Source organism: Phyllobates terribilis, unplaced genomic scaffold, assembly GCF_046119375.1.
Source record: "Phyllobates terribilis strain yellow unplaced genomic scaffold, ASM4611937v1 Scaffold_971__1_contigs__length_502685, whole genome shotgun sequence".
NCBI classification, from domain to species: domain Eukaryota; kingdom Metazoa; phylum Chordata; class Amphibia; order Anura; family Dendrobatidae; genus Phyllobates; species Phyllobates terribilis.
The window spans coordinates 329,648-352,935 of NW_027363731.1; the positions used below are offsets into that span (position 1 = coordinate 329,648).

At 41.5% G+C, this 23,288-nt stretch overlaps 19 non-coding genes across 19 annotated transcripts; 8 read left to right on the plus strand and 11 right to left on the minus strand.

Moving 5' to 3' along the window:
* Positions 1 to 612: 612 nt before the first annotated feature.
* On the minus strand, positions 613 to 684 carry TRNAE-CUC (transfer RNA glutamic acid (anticodon CUC)). The gene has a single exon. It is a non-coding gene; the product is annotated as a tRNA-Glu (tRNA).
* A 658-nt stretch (positions 685 to 1,342) lies between these two features.
* TRNAT-CGU (transfer RNA threonine (anticodon CGU)) lies at positions 1,343 to 1,415 on the plus strand. The gene has a single exon. It is a non-coding gene; the product is annotated as a tRNA-Thr (tRNA).
* An 893-nt stretch (positions 1,416 to 2,308) lies between these two features.
* TRNAE-CUC (transfer RNA glutamic acid (anticodon CUC)) lies at positions 2,309 to 2,380 on the minus strand. Its single transcript has one exon. It is a non-coding gene; the product is annotated as a tRNA-Glu (tRNA).
* Positions 2,381 to 3,035: 655 nt separating this feature from the next.
* On the plus strand, positions 3,036 to 3,108 carry TRNAT-CGU (transfer RNA threonine (anticodon CGU)). Its single transcript has one exon. It is a non-coding gene; the product is annotated as a tRNA-Thr (tRNA).
* An 893-nt stretch (positions 3,109 to 4,001) lies between these two features.
* Positions 4,002 to 4,073, minus strand: TRNAE-CUC (transfer RNA glutamic acid (anticodon CUC)). Its single transcript has one exon. It is a non-coding gene; the product is annotated as a tRNA-Glu (tRNA).
* A 1,623-nt stretch (positions 4,074 to 5,696) lies between these two features.
* TRNAE-CUC (transfer RNA glutamic acid (anticodon CUC)) lies at positions 5,697 to 5,768 on the minus strand. Its single transcript has one exon. It is a non-coding gene; the product is annotated as a tRNA-Glu (tRNA).
* A 655-nt stretch (positions 5,769 to 6,423) lies between these two features.
* On the plus strand, positions 6,424 to 6,496 carry TRNAT-CGU (transfer RNA threonine (anticodon CGU)). Its single transcript has one exon. It is a non-coding gene; the product is annotated as a tRNA-Thr (tRNA).
* An 892-nt stretch (positions 6,497 to 7,388) lies between these two features.
* On the minus strand, positions 7,389 to 7,460 carry TRNAE-CUC (transfer RNA glutamic acid (anticodon CUC)). The gene has a single exon. It is a non-coding gene; the product is annotated as a tRNA-Glu (tRNA).
* Positions 7,461 to 9,085: 1,625 nt separating this feature from the next.
* TRNAE-CUC (transfer RNA glutamic acid (anticodon CUC)) lies at positions 9,086 to 9,157 on the minus strand. The gene has a single exon. It is a non-coding gene; the product is annotated as a tRNA-Glu (tRNA).
* Positions 9,158 to 10,782: 1,625 nt separating this feature from the next.
* On the minus strand, positions 10,783 to 10,854 carry TRNAE-CUC (transfer RNA glutamic acid (anticodon CUC)). Its single transcript has one exon. It is a non-coding gene; the product is annotated as a tRNA-Glu (tRNA).
* Positions 10,855 to 12,478: 1,624 nt separating this feature from the next.
* Positions 12,479 to 12,550, minus strand: TRNAE-CUC (transfer RNA glutamic acid (anticodon CUC)). Its single transcript has one exon. It is a non-coding gene; the product is annotated as a tRNA-Glu (tRNA).
* Positions 12,551 to 14,905: 2,355 nt separating this feature from the next.
* TRNAT-CGU (transfer RNA threonine (anticodon CGU)) lies at positions 14,906 to 14,978 on the plus strand. The gene has a single exon. It is a non-coding gene; the product is annotated as a tRNA-Thr (tRNA).
* An 893-nt stretch (positions 14,979 to 15,871) lies between these two features.
* Positions 15,872 to 15,943, minus strand: TRNAE-CUC (transfer RNA glutamic acid (anticodon CUC)). The gene has a single exon. It is a non-coding gene; the product is annotated as a tRNA-Glu (tRNA).
* Positions 15,944 to 16,601: 658 nt separating this feature from the next.
* On the plus strand, positions 16,602 to 16,674 carry TRNAT-CGU (transfer RNA threonine (anticodon CGU)). Its single transcript has one exon. It is a non-coding gene; the product is annotated as a tRNA-Thr (tRNA).
* Positions 16,675 to 18,297: 1,623 nt separating this feature from the next.
* TRNAT-CGU (transfer RNA threonine (anticodon CGU)) lies at positions 18,298 to 18,370 on the plus strand. The gene has a single exon. It is a non-coding gene; the product is annotated as a tRNA-Thr (tRNA).
* Positions 18,371 to 19,263: 893 nt separating this feature from the next.
* Positions 19,264 to 19,335, minus strand: TRNAE-CUC (transfer RNA glutamic acid (anticodon CUC)). The gene has a single exon. It is a non-coding gene; the product is annotated as a tRNA-Glu (tRNA).
* A 658-nt stretch (positions 19,336 to 19,993) lies between these two features.
* TRNAT-CGU (transfer RNA threonine (anticodon CGU)) lies at positions 19,994 to 20,066 on the plus strand. The gene has a single exon. It is a non-coding gene; the product is annotated as a tRNA-Thr (tRNA).
* Positions 20,067 to 21,690: 1,624 nt separating this feature from the next.
* On the plus strand, positions 21,691 to 21,763 carry TRNAT-CGU (transfer RNA threonine (anticodon CGU)). The gene has a single exon. It is a non-coding gene; the product is annotated as a tRNA-Thr (tRNA).
* Positions 21,764 to 22,656: 893 nt separating this feature from the next.
* Positions 22,657 to 22,728, minus strand: TRNAE-CUC (transfer RNA glutamic acid (anticodon CUC)). The gene has a single exon. It is a non-coding gene; the product is annotated as a tRNA-Glu (tRNA).
* Positions 22,729 to 23,288: the final 560 nt, after the last annotated feature.

The following is a 23,288-nucleotide window of genomic DNA, read 5'->3' on the forward strand; positions in this document are numbered from 1 at the left end:
GTCTGCAAGGCACGTGTCGGCTTTGGAATGTGGACACTAGTCCCAAAAAAAAGTCTCTCCCATAGCAGGAATTGAACCAGTCAACCAGGAATACTAACTAAGTCTTTCTCCACATGGTGTAAGCAGTACAGTAAACAGCAAGACAGGTGTAAAAAAAAAAAAAAAAAAAAAGAGTGTTTTGCTTTGAATACAAAACATAAACATTACAAGAGCTAAAACACGCTACATGGTCAAGGTTTTTGGCACGTCAGTTGAATAATTTGAAGATCATGAGTTTTTTGCTCACAAGTGCCATCCTCCTTTTCTCAAGAGATTTTGTCACTAACTCTGAACTTTCCAATTCAGTTCTAAACTGTTTCCGATTAGAAAGAACATGGGAGCCCTAATGACTGACAAGACACATGGCTTGTTGAGTCCCTTGACACTTTTGTGTAAAACTGTGTAGTTGAAAAAGGCTTAAGCTATGAAACAAAAGGAAATCTTTTGCAAAAGTCATAATGCATCGCCAATGTTAAGTATTTTTGTTGCAAAGTGAAAATCTACCAGAAACATTTTTGATTGAAAAACACGCGTCAGTCTTTGAATGGTGGCAGTAGCTAAGATAAAGGTGCATTCCCATACCGGGAGTCGAACCCGGGCCACCTGGGTGAGAACCAGGAATCCTAACCGCTAGACCATATGGGAAAAGATGCGCTAACGTCTCAGTGACATTATGAAAAAAATAAGTTTTCTGCTATGCACAATAAACTTCTGCAGATCTGCAGGTGCAACTTGCTTCGTTAGCGCAGTAGGTAGTGCGTCAGTCTCGTAATCTGAAGGTTGTGAGTTTGAGCCTCACACGGGGCACTGTTCCCTCCTTTTCTCGAGAGATTTTGTCACCAACTTAGAACTTTTCCATTCAATTCTACAACGTTTTCCATTAGAAAGGAAATGGGAATCCAAATAACTTACAGGACCCATGAGTTGTTGAGTCTCTTGACACTTTGGTGTAAAAAGGGGTGGTTGAGAATGAGTTGAGCTACGAATCCAAATTGAATCTTGCGTGAAGGGTCAGAATGAAGTGCCAAAACGCAGGCGTTCAGCATTTTTGCCTGAAAAAAACAAATCCTACCTGAAATACGTTTGTTTTAAAAACACACGTCAGTCTTTGAATGTTGGCAACGGTGTAGAAAAGGATGTGTTTCCATACCGGGAGTCGAACCCAGGCCACCTGGGTGAAAACCAGGAATCCTAAGCGCTAGTCCATACGGGAGAAGATTTACTGCCAGCTCACTTACAATATGAAAAAAAAGAGGTGTACTGCTTTGCACAAGCAACTTCCGCAGATTATTACATGCATCTTGCCTCGTTAGCGCAGCAGGTAGCGCGTCAGTCTCGTAATCTGAAGGTCGTGAGTTCGATTCTCACATGGGGCACTGGTACCTTGTTTCCGTAACTGATTTTGCCACTATCTTGGCTAGAGAGTCACAGCTCTTTTCCATTCAGTAACAAAACATCACCAATTGATGGAAGGGGAGCTCCAATGACAGACAGGGATAAAGGCTTGTTGAGTCCCTTAACACCCAGGAATTAAAAGTGAGAGATATGAATGGTTTGAGATATGACATCAAATAAGCTTTTGTGCAAATAAATATCCAAAAAATCTGGTGGTCTGCATTTTTGGCTGCAAAGAGCAGTTCCAACCTAAACTGATTCTGTCTGCAAGGCACGTGTCGGCTTTGGAATGTGGACACTAGTCCCAAAAAAAAGTCTCTCCCATAGCAGGAATTGAACCAGTCAACCAGGAATACTAACTAAGTCTTTCTCCACATGGTGTAAGCAGTACAGTAAACAGCAAGACAGGTGTAAAAAAAAAAAAAAAAAAAAAGAGTGTTTTGCTTTGAATACAAAACATAAACATTACAAGAGCTAAAACACGCTACATGGTCAAGGTTTTTGGCACGTCAGTTGAATAATTTGAAGATCATGAGTTTTTTGCTCACAAGTGCCATCCTCCTTTTCTCAAGAGATTTTGTCACTAACTCTGAACTTTCCAATTCAGTTCTAAACTGTTTCCGATTAGAAAGAACATGGGAGACCTAATGACTGACAGGACACATGGCTTGTTGAGTCCCTTGACACTTTTGTGTAAAACTGTGTAGTTGAAAAAGACTTAAGCTATGAAACAAAAGGAAATCTTTTGCAAAAGTCATAATGCATCGCCAATGTTAAGTATTTTTGTTGCAAAGTGAAAATCTACCAGAAACATTTTTGATTGAAAAACACGCGTCAGTCTTTGAATGGTGGCAGTAGCTAAGATAAAGGTGCATTCCCATACCGGGAGTCGAACCCGGGCCACCTGGGTGAGAACCAGGAATCCTAACCGCTAGACCATATGGGAAAAGATGCGCTAACGTCTCAGTGACATTATGAAAAAAATAAGTTTTCTGCTATGCACAATAAACTTCTGCAGATCTGCAGGTGCAACTTGCTTCGTTAGCGCAGTAGGTAGTGCGTCAGTCTCGTAATCTGAAGGTTGTGAGTTTGAGCCTCACACGGGGCACTGTTCCCTCCTTTTCTCGAGAGATTTTGTCACCAACTTAGAACTTTTCCATTCAATTCTACATTTTCCATTAGAAAGGAAATGGGAATCCAAATAACTTACAGGACCCATGAGTTGTTGAGTCTCTTGACACTTTGGTGTAAAAAGGGGTGGTTGAGAATGAGTTGAGCTACGAATCCAAATTGAATTTTGCGTGAAGGGTCAGAATGAAGTGCCAAAACGCGGGCGTTCAGCATTTTTGCCTGAAAAAAACAAATCCTACCTGAAATACGTTTGTTTTAAAAACACACGTCAGTCTTTGAATGTTGGCAACGGTGTAGAAAAGGATGTGTTTCCATACCGGGAGTCGAACCCAGGCCACCTGGGTGAAAACCAGGAATCCTAAGCGCTAGTCCATACGGGAGAAGATTTACTGCCAGCTCACTTACAATATGAAAAAAAAGAGGTGTACTGCTTTGCACAAGCAACTTCCGCAGATTATTACATGCATCTTGCCTCGTTAGCGCAGCAGGTAGCGCGTCAGTCTCGTAATCTGAAGGTCGTGAGTTCGATTCTCACATGGGGCACTGGTACCTTGTTTCCGTAACTGATTTTGCCACTATCTTGGCTAGAGAGTCACAGCTCTTTTCCATTCAGTAACAAAACATCACCAATTGATGGAAGGGGAGCTCCAATGACAGACAGGGATAAAGGCTTGTTGAGTCCCTTAACACCCAGGAATTAAAAGTGAGAGATATGAATGGTTTGAGATATGACATCAAATAAGCTTTTGTGCAAATAAATATCCAAAAAATCTGGTGGTCTGCATTTTTGGCTGCAAAGAGCAGTTCCAACCTAAACTGATTCTGTCTGCAAGGCACGTGTCGGCTTTGGAATGTGGACACTAGTCCCAAAAAAAAGTCTCTCCCATAGCAGGAATTGAACCAGTCAACCAGGAATACTAACTAAGTCTTTCTCCACATGGTGTAAGCAGTACAGTAAACAGCAAGACAGGTGTAAAAAAAAAAAAAAAAAAAAAGAGTGTTTTGCTTTGAATACAAAACATAAACATTACAAGAGCTAAAACACGCTACATGGTCAAGGTTTTTGGCACGTCAGTTGAATAATTTGAAGATCATGAGTTTTTTGCTCACAAGTGCCATCCTCCTTTTCTCAAGAGATTTTGTCACTAACTCTGAACTTTCCAATTCAGTTCTAAACTGTTTCCGATTAGAAAGAACATGGGAGACCTAATGACTGACAGGACACATGGCTTGTTGAGTCCCTTGACACTTTTGTGTAAAACTGTGTAGTTGAAAAAGGCTTAAGCTATGAAACAAAAGGAAATCTTTTGCAAAAGTCATAATGCATCGCCAATGTTAAGTGTTTTTGTTGCAAAGTGAAAATCTACCAGAAACATTTTTGATTGAAAAACACGCGTCAGTCTTTGAATGGTGGCAGTAGCTAAGATAAAGGTGCATTCCCATACCGGGAGTCGAACCCGGGCCACCTGGGTGAGAACCAGGAATCCTAACCGCTAGACCATATGGGAAAAGATGCGCTAACGTCTCAGTGACATTATGAAAAAAATAAGTTTTCTGCTATGCACAATAAACTTCTGCAGATCTGCAGGTGCAACTTGCTTCGTTAGCGCAGTAGGTAGTGCGTCAGTCTCGTAATCTGAAGGTTGTGAGTTTGAGCCTCACACGGGGCACTGTTCCCTCCTTTTCTCGAGAGATTTTGTCACCAACTTATAACTTTTCCATTCAATTCTACAACGTTTTCCATTAGAAAGGAAATGGGAATCCAAATAACTTACAGGACCCATGAGTTGTTGAGTCTCTTGACACTTTGGTGTAAAAAGGGGTGGTTGAGAATGAGTTGAGCTACGAATCCAAATTGAATCTTGCGTGAAGGGTCAGAATGAAGTGCCAAAACGCGGGCGTTCAGCATTTTTGCCTGAAAAAAACAAATCCTACCTGAAATACGTTTGTTTTAAAAACACACGTCAGTCTTTGAATGTTGGCAACGGTGTAGAAAAGGATGTGTTTCCATACCGGGAGTCGAACCCAGGCCACCTGGGTGAAAACCAGGAATCCTAAGCGCTAGTCCATACGGGAGAAGATTTACTGCCAGCTCACTTACAATATGAAAAAAAAGAGGTGTACTGCTTTGCACAAGCAACTTCCGCAGATTATTACATGCATCTTGCCTCGTTAGCGCAGCAGGTAGCGCATCAGTCTCGTAATCTGAAAGTCGTGAGTTCGATTCTCACATGGGGCACTGGTACCTTGTTTCCGTAACTGATTTTGCCACTATCTTGGCTAGAGAGTCACAGCTCTTTTCCATTCAGTAACAAAACATCACCAATTGATGGAAGGGGAGCTCCAATGACAGACAGGGATAAAGGCTTGTTGAGTCCCTTAACACCCAGGAATTAAAAGTGAGAGATATGAATGGTTTGAGATATGACATCAAATAAGCTTTTGTGCAAATAAATATCCAAAAAATCTGGTGGTCTGCATTTTTGGCTGCAAAGAGCAGTTCCAACCTAAACTGATTCTGTCTGCAAGGCACGTGTCGGCTTTGGAATGTGGACACTAGTCCCAAAAAAAAGTCTCTCCCATAGCAGGAATTGAACCAGTCAACCAGGAATACTAACTAAGTCTTTCTCCACATGGTGTAAGCAGTACAGTAAACAGCAAGACAGGTGTAAAAAAAAAAAAAAAAAAAAGAGTGTTTTGCTTTGAATACAAAACATAAACATTACAAGAGCTAAAACACGCTACATGGTCAAGGTTTTTGGCACGTCAGTTGAATAATTTGAAGATCATGAGTTTTTTGCTCACAAGTGCCATCCTCCTTTTCTCAAGAGATTTTGTCACTAACTCTGAACTTTCCAATTCAGTTCTAAACTGTTTCCGATTAGAAAGAACATGGGAGACCTAATGACTGACAGGACACATGGCTTGTTGAGTCCCTTGACACTTTTGTGTAAAACTGTGTAGTTGAAAAAGGCTTAAGCTATGAAACAAAAGGAAATCTTTTGCAAAAGTCATAATGCATCGCCAATGTTAAGTATTTTTGTTGCAAAGTGAAAATCTACCAGAAACATTTTTGATTGAAAAACACGCGTCAGTCTTTGAATGGTGGCAGTAGCTAAGATAAAGGTGCATTCCCATACCGGGAGTCGAACCCGGGCCACCTGGGTGAGAACCAGGAATCCTAACCGCTAGACCATATGGGAAAAGATGCGCTAACGTCTCAGTGACATTATGAAAAAAATAAGTTTTCTGCTATGCACAATAAACTTCTGCAGATCTGCAGGTGCAACTTGCTTCGTTAGCGCAGTAGGTAGTGCGTCAGTCTCGTAATCTGAAGGTTGTGAGTTTGAGCCTCACACGGGGCACTGTTCCCTCCTTTTCTCGAGAGATTTTGTCACCAACTTAGAACTTTTCCATTCAATTCTACATTTTCCATTAGAAAGGAAATGGGAATCCAAATAACTTACAGGACCCATGAGTTGTTGAGTCTCTTGACACTTTGGTGTAAAAAGGGGTGGTTGAGAATGAGTTGAGCTACGAATCCAAATTGAATTTTGCGTGAAGGGTCAGAATGAAGTGCCAAAACGCGGGCGTTCAGCATTTTTGCCTGAAAAAAACAAATCCTACCTGAAATACGTTTGTTTTAAAAACACACGTCAGTCTTTGAATGCTGGCAACGGTGTAGAAAAGGATGTGTTTCCATACCGGGAGTCGAACCCAGGCCACCTGGGTGAAAACCAGGAATCCTAAGCGCTAGTCCATACGGGAGAAGATTTACTGCCAGCTCACTTACAATATGAAAAAAAAGAGGTGTACTGCTTTGCACAAGCAACTTCCGCAGATTATTACATGCATCTTGCCTCGTTAGCGCAGCAGGTAGCGCGTCAGTCTCGTAATCTGAAGGTCGTGAGTTCGATTCTCACATGGGGCACTGGTACCTTGTTTCCGTAACTGATTTTGCCACTATCTTGGCTAGAGAGTCACAGCTCTTTTCCATTCAGTAACAAAACATCACCAATTGATGGAAGGGGAGCTCCAATGACAGACAGGGATAAAGGCTTGTTGAGTCCCTTAACACCCAGGAATTAAAAGTGAGAGATATGAATGGTTTGAGATATGACATCAAATAAGCTTTTGTGCAAATAAATATCCAAAAAATCTGGTGGTCTGCATTTTTGGCTGCAAAGAGCAGTTCCAACCTAAACTGATTCTGTCTGCAAGGCACGTGTCGGCTTTGGAATGTGGACACTAGTCCCAAAAAAAAGTCTCTCCCATAGCAGGAATTGAACCAGTCAACCAGGAATACTAACTAAGTCTTTCTCCACATGGTTTAAGCAGTACAGTAAACAGCAAGACAGGTATAAAAAAAAAAAAAAAAAAAAGAGTGTTTTGCTTTGAATACAAAACATAAACATTACAAGAGCTAAAACACGCTACATGGTCAAGGTTTTTGGCACGTCAGTTGAATAATTTGAAGATCATGAGTTTTTTGCTGACAAGTGCCATCCTCCTTTTCTCAAGAGATTTTGTCACTAACTCTGAACTTTCCAATTCAGTTCTAAACTGTTTCCGATTAGAAAGAACATGGGAGACCTAATGACTGACAGGACACATGGCTTGTTGAGTCCCTTGACACTTTTGTGTAAAACTGTGTAGTTGAAAAAGGCTTAAGCTATGAAACAAAAGGAAATCTTTTGCAAAAGTCATAATGCATCGCCAATGTTAAGTATTTTTGTTGCAAAGTGAAAATCTACCAGAAACATTTTTGATTGAAAAACACGCGTCAGTCTTTGAATGGTGGCAGTAGCTAAGATAAAGGTGCATTCCCATACCGGGAGTCGAACCCGGGCCACCTGGGTGAGAACCAGGAATCCTAACCGCTAGACCATATGGGAAAAGATGCGCTAACGTCTCAGTGACATTATGAAAAAAATAAGTTTTCTGCTATGCACAATAAACTTCTGCAGATCTGCAGGTGCAACTTGCTTCGTTAGCGCAGTAGGTAGTGCGTCAGTCTCGTAATCTGAAGGTTGTGAGTTTGAGCCTCACACGGGGCACTGTTCCCTCCTTTTCTCGAGAGATTTTGTCACCAACTTAGAACTTTTCCATTCAATTCTACAACGTTTTCCATTAGAAAGGAAATGGGAATCCAAATAACTTACAGGACCCATGAGTTGTTGAGTCTCTTGACACTTTGGTGTAAAAAGGGGTGGTTGAGAATGAGTTGAGCTACGAATCCAAATTGAATCTTGCGTGAAGGGTCAGAATGAAGTGCCAAAACGCGGGCGTTCAGCATTTTTGCCTGAAAAAAACAAATCCTACCTGAAATACGTTTGTTTTAAAAACACACGTCAGTCTTTGAATGTTGGCAACGGTGTAGAAAAGGATGTGTTTCCATACCGGGAGTCGAACCCAGGCCACCTGGGTGAAAACCAGGAATCCTAAGCGCTAGTCCATACGGGAGAAGATTTACTGCCAGCTCACTTACAATATGAAAAAAAAGAGGTGTACTGCTTTGCACAAGCAACTTCCGCAGATTATTACATGCATCTTGCCTCGTTAGCGCAGCAGGTAGCGCATCAGTCTCGTAATCTGAAAGTCGTGAGTTCGATTCTCACATGGGGCACTGGTACCTTGTTTCCGTAACTGATTTTGCCACTATCTTGGCTAGAGAGTCACAGCTCTTTTCCATTCAGTAACAAAACATCACCAATTGATGGAAGGGGAGCTCCAATGACAGACAGGGATAAAGGCTTGTTGAGTCCCTTAACACCCAGGAATTAAAAGTGAGAGATATGAATGGTTTGAGATATGACATCAAATAAGCTTTTGTGCAAATAAATATCCAAAAAATCTGGTGGTCTGCATTTTTGGCAGCAAAGAGCAGTTCCAACCTAAACTGATTCTGTCTGCAAGGCACGTGTCGGCTTTGGAATGTGGACACTAGTCCCAAAAAAAAGTCTCTCCCATAGCAGGAATTGAACCAGTCAACCAGGAATACTAACTAAGTCTTTCTCCACATGGTGTAAGCAGTACAGTAAACAGCAAGACAGGTGTAAAAAAAAAAAAAAAAAAAAAAGAGTGTTTTGCTTTGAATACAAAACATAAACATTACAAGAGCTAAAACACGCTACATGGTCAAGGTTTTTGGCACGTCAGTTGAATAATTTGAAGATCATGAGTTTTTTGCTCACAAGTGCCATCCTCCTTTTCTCAAGAGATTTTGTCACTAACTCTGAACTTTCCAATTCAGTTCTAAACTGTTTCCGATTAGAAAGAACATGGGAGACCTAATGACTGACAGGACACATGGCTTGTTGAGTCCCTTGACACTTTTGTGTAAAACTGTGTAGTTGAAAAAGGCTTAAGCTATGAAACAAAAGGAAATCTTTTGCAAAAGTCATAATGCATCGCCAATGTTAAGTATTTTTGTTGCAAAGTGAAAATCTACCAGAAACATTTTTGATTGAAAAACACGCGTCAGTCTTTGAATGGTGGCAGTAGCTAAGATAAAGGTGCATTCCCATACCGGGAGTCGAACCCGGGCCACCTGGGTGAGAACCAGGAATCCTAACCGCTAGACCATATGGGAAAAGATGCGCTAACGTCTCAGTGACATTATGAAAAAAATAAGTTTTCTGCTATGCACAATAAACTTCTGCAGATCTGCAGGTGCAACTTGCTTCGTTAGCGCAGTAGGTAGTGCGTCAGTCTCGTAATCTGAAGGTTGTGAGTTTGAGCCTCACACGGGGCACTGTTCCCTCCTTTTCTCGAGAGATTTTGTCACCAACTTAGAACTTTTCCATTCAATTCTACAACGTTTTCCATTAGAAAGGAAATGGGAATCCAAATAACTTACAGGACCCATGAGTTGTTGAGTCTCTTGACACTTTGGTGTAAAAAGGGGTGGTTGAGAATGAGTTGAGCTACGAATCCAAATTGAATCTTGCGTGAAGGGTCAGAATGAAGTGCCAAAACGCGGGCGTTCAGCATTTTTGCCTGAAAAAAACAAATCCTACCTGAAATACGTTTGTTTTAAAAACACACGTCAGTCTTTGAATGTTGGCAACGGTGTAGAAAAGGATGTGTTTCCATACCGGGAGTCGAACCCAGGCCACCTGGGTGAAAACCAGGAATCCTAAGCGCTAGTCCATACGGGAGAAGATTTACTGCCAGCTCACTTACAATATGAAAAAAAAGAGGTGTACTGCTTTGCACAAGCAACTTCCGCAGATTATTACATGCATCTTGCCTCGTTAGCGCAGCAGGTAGCGCATCAGTCTCGTAATCTGAAAGTCGTGAGTTCGATTCTCACATGGGGCACTGGTACCTTGTTTCCGTAACTGATTTTGCCACTATCTTGGCTAGAGAGTCACAGCTCTTTTCCATTCAGTAACAAAACATCACCAATTGATGGAAGGGGAGCTCCAATGACAGACAGGGATAAAGGCTTGTTGAGTCCCTTAACACCCAGGAATTAAAAGTGAGAGATATGAATGGTTTGAGATATGACATCAAATAAGCTTTTGTGCAAATAAATATCCAAAAAATCTGGTGGTCTGCATTTTTGGCAGCAAAGAGCAGTTCCAACCTAAACTGATTCTGTCTGCAAGGCACGTGTCGGCTTTGGAATGTGGACACTAGTCCCAAAAAAAAGTCTCTCCCATAGCAGGAATTGAACCAGTCAACCAGGAATACTAACTAAGTCTTTCTCCACATGGTGTAAGCAGTACAGTAAACAGCAAGACAGGTGTAAAAAAAAAAAAAAAAAAAAAAGAGTGTTTTGCTTTGAATACAAAACATAAACATTACAAGAGCTAAAACACGCTACATGGTCAAGGTTTTTGGCACGTCAGTTGAATAATTTGAAGATCATGAGTTTTTTGCTCACAAGTGCCATCCTCCTTTTCTCAAGAGATTTTGTCACTAACTCTGAACTTTCCAATTCAGTTCTAAACTGTTTCCGATTAGAAAGAACATGGGAGACCTAATGACTGACAGGACACATGGCTTGTTGAGTCCCTTGACACTTTTGTGTAAAACTGTGTAGTTGAAAAAGGCTTAAGCTATGAAACAAAAGGAAATCTTTTGCAAAAGTCATAATGCATCGCCAATGTTAAGTATTTTTGTTGCAAAGTGAAAATCTACCAGAAACATTTTTGATTGAAAAACACGCGTCAGTCTTTGAATGGTGGCAGTAGCTAAGATAAAGGTGCATTCCCATACCGGGAGTCGAACCCGGGCCACCTGGGTGAGAACCAGGAATCCTAACCGCTAGACCATATGGGAAAAGATGCGCTAACGTCTCAGTGACATTATGAAAAAAATAAGTTTTCTGCTATGCACAATAAACTTCTGCAGATCTGCAGGTGCAACTTGCTTCGTTAGCGCAGTAGGTAGTGCGTCAGTCTCGTAATCTGAAGGTTGTGAGTTTGAGCCTCACACGGGGCACTGTTCCCTCCTTTTCTCGAGAGATTTTGTCACCAACTTAGAACTTTTCCATTCAATTCTACAACGTTTTCCATTAGAAAGGAAATGGGAATCCAAATAACTTACAGGACCCATGAGTTGTTGAGTCTCTTGACACTTTGGTGTAAAAAGGGGTGGTTGAGAATGAGTTGAGCTACGAATCCAAATTGAATCTTGCGTGAAGGGTCAGAATGAAGTGCCAAAACGCGGGCGTTCAGCATTTTTGCCTGAAAAAAACAAATCCTACCTGAAATACGTTTGTTTTAAAAACACACGTCAGTCTTTGAATGTTGGCAACGGTGTAGAAAAGGATGTGTTTCCATACCGGGAGTCGAACCCAGGCCACCTGGGTGAAAACCAGGAATCCTAAGCGCTAGTCCATACGGGAGAAGATTTACTGCCAGCTCACTTACAATATGAAAAAAAAGAGGTGTACTGCTTTGCACAAGCAACTTCCGCAGATTATTACATGCATCTTGCCTCGTTAGCGCAGCAGGTAGCGCATCAGTCTCGTAATCTGAAAGTCGTGAGTTCGATTCTCACATGGGGCACTGGTACCTTGTTTCCGTAACTGATTTTGCCACTATCTTGGCTAGAGAGTCACAGCTCTTTTCCATTCAGTAACAAAACATCACCAATTGATGGAAGGGGAGCTCCAATGACAGACAGGGATAAAGGCTTGTTGAGTCCCTTAACACCCAGGAATTAAAAGTGAGAGATATGAATGGTTTGAGATATGACATCAAATAAGCTTTTGTGCAAATAAATATCCAAAAAATCTGGTGGTCTGCATTTTTGGCAGCAAAGAGCAGTTCCAACCTAAACTGATTCTGTCTGCAAGGCACGTGTCGGCTTTGGAATGTGGACACTAGTCCCAAAAAAAAGTCTCTCCCATAGCAGGAATTGAACCAGTCAACCAGGAATACTAACTAAGTCTTTCTCCACATGGTGTAAGCAGTACAGTAAACAGCAAGACAGGTGTAAAAAAAAAAAAAAAAAAAAAGAGTGTTTTGCTTTGAATACAAAACATAAACATTACAAGAGCTAAAACACGCTACATGGTCAAGGTTTTTGGCACGTCAGTTGAATAATTTGAAGATCATGAGTTTTTTGCTCACAAGTGCCATCCTCCTTTTCTCAAGAGATTTTGTCACTAACTCTGAACTTTCCAATTCAGTTCTAAACTGTTTCCGATTAGAAAGAACATGGGAGCCCTAATGACTGACAGGACACATGGCTTGTTGAGTCCCTTGACACTTTTGTGTAAAACTGTGTAGTTGAAAAAGGCTTAAGCTATGAAACAAAAGGAAATCTTTTGCAAAAGTCATAATGCATCGCCAATGTTAAGTATTTTTGTTGCAAAGTGAAAATCTACCAGAAACATTTTTGATTGAAAAACACGCGTCAGTCTTTGAATGGTGGCAGTAGCTAAGATAAAGGTGCATTCCCATACCGGGAGTCGAACCCGGGCCACCTGGGTGAGAACCAGGAATCCTAACCGCTAGACCATATGGGAAAAGATGCGCTAACGTCTCAGTGACATTATGAAAAAAATAAGTTTTCTGCTATGCACAATAAACTTCTGCAGATCTGCAGGTGCAACTTGCTTCGTTAGCGCAGTAGGTAGTGCGTCAGTCTCGTAATCTGAAGGTTGTGAGTTTGAGCCTCACACGGGGCACTGTTCCCTCCTTTTCTCGAGAGATTTTGTCACCAACTTAGAACTTTTCCATTCAATTCTACAACGTTTTCCATTAGAAAGGAAATGGGAATCCAAATAACTTACAGGACCCATGAGTTGTTGAGTCTCTTGACACTTTGGTGTAAAAAGGGGTGGTTGAGAATGAGTTGAGCTACGAATCCAAAATGAATCTTGCGTGAAGGGTCAGAATGAAGTGCCAAAACGCGGGCGTTCAGCATTTTTGCCTGAAAAAAACAAATCCTACCTGAAATACGTTTGTTTTAAAAACACACGTCAGTCTTTGAATGTTGGCAACGGTGTAGAAAAGGATGCGTTTCCATACCGGGAGTCGAACCCAGGCCACCTGGGTGAAAACCAGGAATCCTAAGCGCTAGACCATACGGGAGAAGATGTACTGCCAGCTCACTTACAATATGAAAAAAAAGAGGTGTACTGCTTTGCACAAGCAACTTCCGCAGATTATTACATGCATCTTGCCTCGTTAGCGCAGCAGGTAGCGCGTCAGTCTCGTAATCTGAAGATCGTGAGTTCGATTCTCACATGGGGCACTGGTACCTTGTTTCCGTAACTGATTTTGCCACTATCTTGGCTAGAGAGTCACAGCTCTTTTCCATTCAGTAACAAAACATCACCAATTGATGGAAGGGGAGCTCCAATGACAGACAGGGATAAAGGCTTGTTGAGTCCCTTAACACCCAGGAATTAAAAGTGAGAGATATGAATGGTTTGAGATATGACATCAAATAAGCTTTTGTGCAAATAAATATCCAAAAAATCTGGTGGTCTGCATTTTTGGCAGCAAAGAGCAGTTCCAACCTAAACTGATTCTGTCTGCAAGGCACGTGTCGGCTTTGGAATGTGGACACTAGTCCCAAAAAAAAGTCTCTCCCATAGCAGGAATTGAACCAGTCAACCAGGAATACTAACTAAGTCTTTCTCCACATGGTGTAAGCAGTACAGTAAACAGCAAGACAGGTGTAACAAAAAAAAAAAAAAAAAAAGAGTGTTTTGCTTTGAATACAAAACATAAACATTACAAGAGCTAAAACACGCTACATGGTCAAGGTTTTTGGTACGTCAGTTGAATAATTTGAAGATCATGAGTTTTTTGCTCACAAGTGCCATCCTCCTTTTCTCAAGAGATTTTGTCACTAACTCTGAACTTTCCAATTCAGTTCTAAACTGTTTCCGATTAGAAAGAACATGGGAGCCCTAATGACAGACAGGACACATGGCTTGTTGAGTCCCTTGACACTTTTGTGTAAAACTGTGTAGTTGAAAAAGGCTTAAGCTATGAAACAAAAGGAAATCTTTTGCAAAAGTCATAATGCATCGCCAATGTTAAGTATTTTTGTTGCAAAGTGAAAATCTACCAGAAACATTTTTGATTGAAAAACACGCGTCAGTCTTTGAATGGTGGCAGTAGCTAAGATAAATGTGCATTCCCATACCGGGAGTCGAACCCGGGCCACCTGGGTGAGAACCAGGAATCCTAACCGCTAAACCATATGGGAAAAGATGCGCTAACGTCTCAGTGACATTATGAAAAAAATAAGTTTTCTGCTATGCACAATAAACTTCTGCAGATCTGCAGGTGCAACTTGCTTCGTTAGCGCAGTAGGTAGTGCGTCAGTCTCGTAATCTGAAGGTTGTGAGTTTGAGCCTCACACGGGGCACTGTTCCCTCCTTTTCTCGAGAGATTTTGTCACCAACTTAGAACTTTTCCATTCAATTCTACAACGTTTTCCATTAGAAAGGAAATGGGAATCCAAATAACTTACAGGACCCATGAGTTGTTGAGTCTCTTGACACTTTGGTGTAAAAAGGGGTGGTTGAGAATGAGTTGAGCTACGAATCCAAATTGAATCTTGCGTGAAGGGTCAGAATGAAGTGCCAAAACGCGGGCGTTCAGCATTTTTGCCTGAAAAAAACAAATCCTACCTGAAATACGTTTGTTTTAAAAACACACGTCAGTCTTTGAATGTTGGCAACGGTGTAGAAAAGGATGCGTTTCCATACCGGGAGTCGAACCCAGGCCACCTGGGTGAAAACCAGGAATCCTAAGCGCTAGACCATACGGGAGAAGATGTACTGCCAGCTCACTTACAATATGGAAAAAAAGAGGTGTACTGCTTTGCACAAGCAACTTCCGCAGATTATTACATGCATCTTGCCTCGTTAGCGCAGCAGGTAGCGCGTCAGTCTCGTAATCTGAAGGTCGTGAGTTCGATTCTCACATGGGGCACTGGTACCTTGTTTCCGTAACTGATTTTGCCACTATCTTGGCTAGAGAGTCACAGCTCTTTTCCATTCAGTAACAAAACATCACCAATTGATGGAAGGGGAGCTCCAATGACAGACAGGGATAAAGGCTTGTTGAGTCCCTTAACACCCAGGAATTAAAAGTGAGAGATATGAATGGTTTGAGATATGACATCAAATAAGCTTTTGTGCAAATAAATATCCAAAAAATCTGGTGGTCTGCATTTTTGGCAGCAAAGAGCAGTTCCAACCTAAACTGATTCTGTCTGCAAGGCACGTGTCGGCTTTGGAATGTGGACACTAGTCCCAAAAAAAAGTCTCTCCCATAGCAGGAATTGAACCAGTCAACCAGGAATACTAACTAAGTCTTTCTCCACATGGTGTAAGCAGTACAGTAAACAGCAAGACAGGTGTAAAAAGAAAAAAAAAAAAAAGGAGTGTTTTGCTTTGAATACAAAACATAAACATTACAAGAGCTAAAACACGCTACATGGTCAAGGTTTTTGGCACGTCAGTTGAATAATTTGAAGATCATGAGTTTTTTGCTCACAAGTGCCATCCTCCTTTTCTCAAGAGATTTTGTCACTAACTCTGAACTTTCCAATTCAGTTCTAAACTGTTTCCGATTAGAAAGAACATGGGAGCCCTAATGACTGACAGGACACATGGCTTGTTGAGTCCCTTGACACTTTTGTGTAAAACTGTGTAGTTGAAAAAGGCTTAAGCTATGAAACAAAAGGAAATCTTTTGCAAAAGTCATAATGCATCGCCAATGTTAAGTATTTTTGTTGCAAAGTGAAAATCTACCAGAAACATTTTTGATTGAAAAACACGCGTCAGTCTTTGAATGGTGGCAGTAGCTAAGATAAAGGTGCATTCCCATACCGGGAGTCGAACCCGGGCCACCTGGGTGAGAACCAGGAATCCTAACCGCTAGACCATATGGGAAAAGATGCGCTAACGTCTCAGTGACATTATGAAAAAAATAAGTTTTCTGCTATGCACAATAAACTTCTGCAGATCTGCAGGTGCAACTTGCTTCGTTAGCGCAGTAGGTAGTGCGTCAGTCTCGTAATCTGAAGGTTGTGAGTTTGAGCCTCACACGGGGCACTGTTCCCTCCTTTTCTCGAGAGATTTTGTCACCAACTTAGAACTTTTCCATTCAATTCTACAACGTTTTCCATTAGAAAGGAAATGGGAATCCAAATAACTTACAGGACCCATGAGTTGTTGAGTCTCTTGACACTTTGGTGTAAAAAGGGGTGGTTGAGAATGAGTTGAGCTACGAATCCAAATTGAATCTTGCGTGAAGGGTCAGAATGAAGTGCCAAAACGCGGGCGTTCAGCATTTTTGCCTGAAAAAAACAAATCCTACCTGAAATACGTTTGTTTTAAAAACACACGTCAGTCTTTGAATGTTGGCAACGGTGTAGAAAAGGATGCGTTTCCATACCGGGAGTCGAACCCAGGCCACCTGGGTGAAAACCAGGAATCCTAAGCGCTAGACCATACGGGAGAAGATGTACTGCCAGCTCACTTACAATATGAAAAAAAAGAGGTGTACTGCTTTGCACAAGCAACTTCCGCAGATTATTACATGCATCTTGCCTCGTTAGCGCAGCAGGTAGCGCGTCAGTCTCGTAATCTGAAGGTCGTGAGTTCGATTCTCACATGGGGCACTGGTACCTTGTTTCCGTAACTGATTTTGCCACTATCTTGGCTAGAGAGTCACAGCTCTTTTCCATTCAGTAACAAAACATCACCAATTGATGGAAGGGGAGCTCCAATGACAGACAGGGATAAAGGCTTGTTGAGTCCCTTAACACCCAGGAATTAAAAGTGAGAGATATGAATGGTTTGAGATATGACATCAAATAAGCTTTTGTGCAAATAAATATCCAAAAAATCTGGTGGTCTGCATTTTTGGCAGCAAAGAGCAGTTCCAACCTAAACTGATTCTGTCTGCAAGGCACGTGTCGGCTTTGGAATGTGGACACTAGTCCCAAAAAAAAGTCTCTCCCATAGCAGGAATTGAACCAGTCAACCAGGAATACTAACTAAGTCTTTCTCCACATGGTGTAAGCAGTACAGTAAACAGCAAGACAGGTGTAACAAAAAAAAAAAAAAAAAAGAGTGTTTTGCTTTGAATACAAAACATAAACATTACAAGAGCTAAAACACGCTACATGGTCAAGGTTTTTGGTACGTCAGTTGAATAATTTGAAGATCATGAGTTTTTTGCTCACAAGTGCCATCCTCCTTTTCTCAAGAGATTTTGTCACTAACTCTGAACTTTCCAATTCAGTTCTAAACTGTTTCCGATTAGAAAGAACATGGGAGCCCTAATGACAGACAGGACACATGGCTTGTTGAGTCCCTTGACACTTTTGTGTAAAACTGTGTAGTTGAAAAAGGCTTAAGCTATGAAACAAAAGGAAATCTTTTGCAAAAGTCATAATGCATCGCCAATGTTAAGTATTTTTGTTGCAAAGTGAAAATCTACCAGAAACATTTTTGATTGAAAAACACGCGTCAGTCTTTGAATGGTGGCAGTAGCTAAGATAAATGTGCATTCCCATACCGGGAGTCGAACCCGGGCCACCTGGGTGAGAACCAGGAATCCTAACCGCTAAACCATATGGGAAAAGATGCGCTAACGTCTCAGTGACATTATGAAAAAAATAAGTTTTCTGCTATGCACAATAAACTTCTGCAGATCTGCAGGTGCAACTTGCTTCGTTAGCGCAGTAGGTAGTGCGTCAGTCTCGTAATCTGAAGGTTGTGAGTTTGAGCCTCACACGGGGCACTGTTCCCTCCTTTTCTCGAGAGATTTTGTCACCAACTTAGAACTTTTCCATTCAATTCTACAACGTTTTCCATTAGAAAGGAAATGGGAATCCAAATAACTTACAGGACCCATGAGTTGTTGAGTCTCTTGACACTTTGGTGTAAAAAGGGGTGGTTGAGAATGAGTTGAGCTACGAATCCAAATTGAATCTTGCGTGAAGGGTCAGAATGAAGTGCCAAAACGCGGGCGTTCAGCATTTTTGCCTGAAAAAAACAAATCCTACCTGAAATACGTTTGTTTTAAAAACACACGTCAGTCTTTGAATGTTGGCAACGGTGTAGAAAAGGATGCGTTTCCATACCGGGAGTCGAACCCAGGCCACCTGGGTGAAAACCAGGAATCCTAAGCGCTAGACCATACGGGAGAAGATGTACTGCCAGCTCACTTACAATATGAAAAAAAAGAGGTGTACTGCTTTGCACAAGCAACTTCCGCAGATTATTACATGCATCTTGCCTCGTTAGCGCAGCAGGTAGCGCGTCAGTCTCGTAATCTGAAGGTCGTGAGTTCGATTCTCACATGGGGCACTGGTACCTTGTTTCCGTAACTGATTTTGCCACTATCTTGGCTAGAGAGTCACAGCTCTTTTCCATTCAGTAACAAAACATCACCAATTGATGGAAGGGGAGCTCCAATGACAGACAGGGATAAAGGCTTGTTGAGTCCCTTAACACCCAGGAATTAAAAGTGAGAGATATGAATGGTTTGAGATATGACATCAAATAAGCTTTTGTGCAAATAAATATCCAAAAAATCTGGTGGTCTGCATTTTTGGCAGCAAAGAGCAGTTCCAACCTAAACTGATTCTGTCTGCAAGGCACGTGTCGGCTTTGGAATGTGGACACTAGTCCCAAAAAAAAGTCTCTCCCATAGCAGGAATTGAACCAGTCAACCAGGAATACTAACTAAGTCTTTCTCCACATGGTGTAAGCAGTACAGTAAACAGCAAGACAGGTGTAAAAAGAAAAAAAAAAAAAAGGAGTGTTTTGCTTTGAATACAAAACATAAACATTACAAGAGCTAAAACACGCTACATGGTCAAGGTTTTTGGCACGTCAGTTGAATAATTTGAAGATCATGAGTTTTTTGCTCACAAGTGCCATCCTCCTTTTCTCAAGAGATTTTGTCACTAACTCTGAACTTTCCAATTCAGTTCTAAACTGTTTCCGATTAGAAAGAACATGGGAGCCCTAATGACTGACAGGACACATGGCTTGTTGAGTCCCTTGACACTTTTGTGTAAAACTGTGTAGTTGAAAAAGGCTTAAGCTATGAAACAAAAGGAAATCTTTTGCAAAAGTCATAATGCATCGCCAATGTTAAGTATTTTTGTTGCAAAGTGAAAATCTACCAGAAACATTTTTGATTGAAAAACACGCGTCAGTCTTTGAATGGTGGCAGTAGCTAAGATAAAGGTGCATTCCCATACCGGGAGTCGAACCCGGGCCACCTGGGTGAGAACCAGGAATCCTAACCGCTAGACCATATGGGAAAAGATGCGCTAACGTCTCAGTGACATTATGAAAAAAATAAGTTTTCTGCTATGCACAATAAACTTCTGCAGATCTGCAGGTGCAACTTGCTTCGTTAGCGCAGTAGGTAGTGCGTCAGTCTCGTAATCTGAAGGTTGTGAGTTTGAGCCTCACACGGGGCACTGTTCCCTCCTTTTCTCGAGAGATTTTGTCACCAACTTAGAACTTTTCCATTCAATTCTACAACGTTTTCCATTAGAAAGGAAATGGGAATCCAAATAACTTACAGGACCCATGAGTTGTTGAGTCTCTTGACACTTTGGTGTAAAAAGGGGTGGTTGAGAATGAGTTGAGCTACGAATCCAAATTGAATCTTGCGTGAAGGGTCAGAATGAAGTGCCAAAACGCGGGCGTTCAGCATTTTTGCCTGAAAAAAACAAATCCTACCTGAAATACGTTTGTTTTAAAAACACACGTCAGTCTTTGAATGTTGGCAACGGTGTAGAAAAGGATGCGTTTCCATACCGGGAGTCGAACCCAGGCCACCTGGGTGAAAACCAGGAATCCTAAGCGCTAGACCATACGGGAGAAGATGTACTGCCAGCTCACTTACAATATGAAAAAAAAGAGGTGTACTGCTTTGCACAAGCAACTTCCGCAGATTATTACATGCATCTTGCCTCGTTAGCGCAGCAGGTAGCGCGTCAGTCTCGTAATCTGAAGGTCGTGAGTTCGATTCTCACATGGGGCACTGGTACCTTGTTTCCGTAACTGATTTTGCCACTATCTTGGCTAGAGAGTCACAGCTCTTTTCCATTCAGTAACAAAACATCACCAATTGATGGAAGGGGAGCTCCAATGACAGACAGGGATAAAGGCTTGTTGAGTCCCTTAACACCCAGGAATTAAAAGTGAGAGATATGAATGGTTTGAGATATGACATCAAATAAGCTTTTGTGCAAATAAATATCCAAAAAATCTGGTGGTCTGCATTTTTGGCAGCAAAGAGCAGTTCCAACCTAAACTGATTCTGTCTGCAAGGCACGTGTCGGCTTTGGAATGTGGACACTAGTCCCAAAAAAAAGTCTCTCCCATAGCAGGAATTGAACCAGTCAACCAGGAATACTAACTAAGTCTTTCTCCACATGGTGTAAGCAGTACAGTAAACAGCAAGACAGGTGTAACAAAAAAAAAAAAAAAAAAAGAGTGTTTTGCTTTGAATACAAAACATAAACATTACAAGAGCTAAAACACGCTACATGGTCAAGGTTTTTGGTACGTCAGTTGAATAATTTGAAGATCATGAGTTTTTTGCTCACAAGTGCCATCCTCCTTTTCTCAAGAGATTTTGTCACTAACTCTGAACTTTCCAATTCAGTTCTAAACTGTTTCCGATTAGAAAGAACATGGGAGCCCTAATGACAGACAGGACACATGGCTTGTTGAGTCCCTTGACACTTTTGTGTAAAACTGTGTAGTTGAAAAAGGCTTAAGCTATGAAACAAAAGGAAATCTTTTGCAAAAGTCATAATGCATCGCCAATGTTAAGTATTTTTGTTGCAAAGTGAAAATCTACCAGAAACATTTTTGATTGAAAAACACGCGTCAGTCTTTGAATGGTGGCAGTAGCTAAGATAAATGTGCATTCCCATACCGGGAGTCGAACCCGGGCCACCTGGGTGAGAACCAGGAATCCTAACCGCTAAACCATATGGGAAAAGATGCGCTAACGTCTCAGTGACATTATGAAAAAAATAAGTTTTCTGCTATGCACAATAAACTTCTGCAGATCTGCAGGTGCAACTTGCTTCGTTAGCGCAGTAGGTAGTGCGTCAGTCTCGTAATCTGAAGGTTGTGAGTTTGAGCCTCACACGGGGCACTGTTCCCTCCTTTTCTCGAGAGATTTTGTCACCAACTTAGAACTTTTCCATTCAATTCTACAACGTTTTCCATTAGAAAGGAAATGGGAATCCAAATAACTTACAGGACCCATGAGTTGTTGAGTCTCTTGACACTTTGGTGTAAAAAGGGGTGGTTGAGAATGAGTTGAGCTACGAATCCAAATTGAATCTTGCGTGAAGGGTCAGAATGAAGTGCCAAAACGCGGGCGTTCAGCATTTTTGCCTGAAAAAAACAAATCCTACCTGAAATACGTTTGTTTTAAAAACACACGTCAGTCTTTGAATGTTGGCAACGGTGTAGAAAAGGATGCGTTTCCATACCGGGAGTCGAACCCAGGCCACCTGGGTGAAAACCAGGAATCCTAAGCGCTAGACCATACGGGAGAAGATGTACTGCCAGCTCACTTACAATATGGAAAAAAAGAGGTGTACTGCTTTGCACAAGCAACTTCCGCAGATTATTACATGCATCTTGCCTCGTTAGCGCAGCAGGTAGCGCGTCAGTCTCGTAATCTGAAGGTCGTGAGTTCGATTCTCACATGGGGCACTGGTACCTTGTTTCCGTAACTGATTTTGCCACTATCTTGGCTAGAGAGTCACAGCTCTTTTCCATTCAGTAACAAAACATCACCAATTGATGGAAGGGGAGCTCCAATGACAGACAGGGATAAAGGCTTGTTGAGTCCCTTAACACCCAGGAATTAAAAGTGAGAGATATGAATGGTTTGAGATATGACATCAAATAAGCTTTTGTGCAAATAAATATCCAAAAAATCTGGTGGTCTGCATTTTTGGCAGCAAAGAGCAGTTCCAACCTAAACTGATTCTGTCTGCAAGGCACGTGTCGGCTTTGGAATGTGGACACTAGTCCCAAAAAAAAGTCTCTCCCATAGCAGGAATTGAACCAGTCAACCAGGAATACTAACTAAGTCTTTCTCCACATGGTGTAAGCAGTACAGTAAACAGCAAGACAGGTGTAAAAAGAAAAAAAAAAAAAAGGAGTGTTTTGCTTTGAATACAAAACATAAACATTACAAGAGCTAAAACACGCTACATGGTCAAGGTTTTTGGCACGTCAGTTGAATAATTTGAAGATCATGAGTTTTTTGCTCACAAGTGCCATCCTCCTTTTCTCAAGAGATTTTGTCACTAACTCTGAACTTTCCAATTCAGTTCTAAACTGTTTCCGATTAGAAAGAACATGGGAGCCCTAATGACTGACAGGACACATGGCTTGTTGAGTCCCTTGACACTTTTGTGTAAAACTGTGTAGTTGAAAAAGGCTTAAGCTATGAAACAAAAGGAAATCTTTTGCAAAAGTCATAATGCATCGCCAATGTTAAGTATTTTTGTTGCAAAGTGAAAATCTACCAGAAACATTTTTGATTGAAAAACACGCGTCAGTCTTTGAATGGTGGCAGTAGCTAAGATAAAGGTGCATTCCCATACCGGGAGTCGAACCCGGGCCACCTGGGTGAGAACCAGGAATCCTAACCGCTAGACCATATGGGAAAAGATGCGCTAACGTCTCAGTGACATTATGAAAAAAATAAGTTTTCTGCTATGCACAATAAACTTCTGCAGATCTGCAGGTGCAACTTGCTTCGTTAGCGCAGTAGGTAGTGCGTCAGTCTCGTAATCTGAAGGTTGTGAGTTTGAGCCTCACACGGGGCACTGTTCCCTCCTTTTCTCAAGAGATTTTGTCACCAACTTAGAACTTTTCCATTCAATTCTACAACGTTTTCCATTAGAAAGGAAATGGGAATCCAAATAACTTACAGGACCCATGAGTTGTTGAGTCTCTTGACACTTTGGTGTAAAAAGGGGTGGTTGAGAATGAGTTGAGCTACGAATCCAAATTGAATCTTGCGTGAAGGGTCAGAATGAAGTGCCAAAACGCGGGCGTTCAGCATTTTTGCCTGAAAAAAACAAATCCTACCTGAAATACGTTTGTTTTAAAAACACACGTCAGTCTTTGAATGTTGGCAACGGTGTAGAAAAGGATGCGTTTCCATACCGGGAGTCGAACCCAGGCCACCTGGGTGAAAACCAGGAATCCTAAGCGCTAGACC